Consider the following 2,887-nt stretch of genomic DNA (forward strand, 5'->3'; position numbering starts at 1 on the left):
AAACACAACTGTTCAAAATCTTTGGGATACAGCAAAGGCAGTCCTGAGAGGAAAGTATATAGCAATACAAGCCTTTCTCAAGAAACAAGAAAGGTCTCAAATACACAACCTAACCCTACACCTAAAGGAGCTGGAGAAAGAACAGCAAATAAAGCCTAAACCCAGCAGGAGAGGAGAAATAATAAAGATCAGAGCAGAAATCAATGAAATAGAAACCAAAAGAACAGTAGAATAGATCAACGAAACTAGGAGCTGGTTCTTTGAAAGAATTAACAAGATTGATAAACCCCTGGCCAGACTTATCAAAAAGAAAAGAGAAATGACCCAAATCAACAAAATCATGAATGAAAGAGGACAGATCACAACCAACACCAAAGAAATACAAACAATTATAAGAACATATTATGAGCAACTCTATGCCAGCAAATTAGATAACCTGGAAGAAATGGGTGCATTCCTAGAGATGTATCAACTACCAAAATTGAACCAGGAAGAAATAGAAAACCTAAACAGACCTATAACCACTAAGGAAATTGAAGCAGTCATCAAAAATCTCCCAACAAACAAAAGCCCAGGGCCAGATGGCTTCCCAGGGGAATTCTATCAGACATTTAAAGAAGAATTAATACCTATTCTCCTGAAAGTGTTCCAAAAAATAGAAATGGAAGGAAAACTTCCAAACTCATTTTATGAGGCCACCATTACCTGGATCCCAAAACAGACAAAGACCCCATCAAAAAGGAGAATTACAGACCAATATCCTTGATGAACATGGATGCAAAAATTCTCACCAAAATACTAGCCAACAGGATCCAACAGTACATTAAAACGATTATTCACCATGACCAAGTGGGATTTATCCCTGGGCTGCAAGGTTGGTTCAACGTCCACAAATCAATCAATGTGATACAATACATTAACAAAAGAAAGAACAAGAATCATATGATCCTCTCAATAGATGCAGAAAAAGCATTTGACAAAGTACAGCATCCTTTCTTGATCAAAACTCTTCAGAGTATAGGGATAGAGGGTACCTACCTCAATATCATAAAAGCCATCTATGGAAAACCTACAGCGAATATCATTCTCAATGGGGAAAAGCTGAGAGCTTTTCCCCTAAGGTCGGGAACGCGGCAGGGATGTCCACTCTCACCACTGCTATTCAACATAGTATTAGAAGTCCTAGCCACAGCAATCAGACAACAAAAAGAAATCAAAGGCATCCAAATCGGCAAAGAGGAAGTCAAACTCTCACTCTTTGCAGATGATATGATACTGTATGTGGAAAACCCAAAAGACTCCACCCCAAAACTGCTAGAACTCATACAGGAATTCAGTAAAGTAGCAGGATGTAAAATCAATGCACAGAAATCAGTGGCATTCCTATACACCAACAACAAGACAGAAGAGAGACAAATCAAGGAGTCTATCCCATTTACAATTGCACCCAAAACCATTAGATACCTAGGAATAAATCTAACCAAAGAGGCAAAGGATCTGTACTCAGAAAACTATAAAATACTCATGAAAGAAATTGAAGAAGACACAAAGAAATGGAAAAACATTCCATGCTCATGGATTGGAAGAACAAACATTGTGAAGATGTCAATGCTACCTAGAGCAATCTACACATTCAATGCAATCCCCATCAAAATACCATTTACTTTTTTTCAAAGAAATGGAACAAATAATCCTAAAATTTGTATGGAACCAGAAGAGACCCTGAATAGCCAGAGGAATGTTGAAAAAGAAAAGCAAAGCTGGCGGCATCACAATTCCAGACTTCCAGCTCTATTACAAAGCTGTCATCATCAAGACAGTATGGTACTGGCACAAAAACAGACACATAGATCAATGGAACAGAATCGAGAGCCCAGAAATGGACCCTCAACTCTTTGGTCAACTCATCTTTGACAAAGCAGGACAGAATGTCCAATGGAAAAAAGACAGTCTCTTCAACAAATGGTGTTGGGAAAATTGGACAGCCACATGCAGAAGAATGAAACTGGACCATTTCCTTACACCACACACAAAAATAGACTCCAAATGGTTGAAAGACCTAAACGTGAGACAGGAGTCCATCAAAATCCTAAAGGAGAACACAGGTAGCAACCTCTTCAACCTCAGCCGCAGCAACTTCTTCCTAGAAACACCGCCCAAGGCAAGGGAAGCCAGGGCAAAAATGAACTATTGGGATTTCATCAAGATAAAAAGCTTTTGCACAGCAAAAGAAACAGTCCACAAAACCAAAAGACAACCGACAGAATGGGAGAAGATATTTGCAAATGACATATCAGATAAAGGGCTAATATCCAAAATCTATAAAGAACGTATCAAACTCAACACCCAAAGAACAAATGATCCAATCAAGAAATGGGCAGAAGACATGAACAGACATTTTTCCAAAGAAGACATCCAAATGGCCAACAGACACATGACAAAGTGCTCAATGTTGCTTGGCATCAGGGAAATCCAAATCAAAACCTCAATGAGATACCACCTCACACCAGTCAGAATGGCTAAAATTAACAAGCCAGGGAACGACAGATGTTGGCGGGGATGTGGAGAAAGGGGAACCCTCCTACATGGTTGGTGGGAATGCAAGCTGGTGCAACCACTCTGGAAATCAGTATGGAGGTTCCTCAAACAGTTGAAAATAGAGCTACCATACGATCCAGCAATTGCACTACTGGGTATTTACCACAAAGATACAAATGTAGGGATCCGAAGGGGTACGTGCACCCCGATGTTTATAGCAGCAATGTCCACAATAGCCAAACTGTGGAAAGAGCCAAGATGTCCATCAACAGATGAATGGATAAAGACGAAGTGGTATATATACACAATGGAATATTATGCAGCCATCAAAAGGAATGAGATCTTGCCA

Source organism: Callorhinus ursinus, unplaced genomic scaffold, assembly GCF_003265705.2.
Source record: "Callorhinus ursinus isolate GAN/ISIS: 27379988/994484 unplaced genomic scaffold, GSC_fseal_2.0 scaffold64, whole genome shotgun sequence".
NCBI lineage: Eukaryota > Metazoa > Chordata > Mammalia > Carnivora > Otariidae > Callorhinus > Callorhinus ursinus.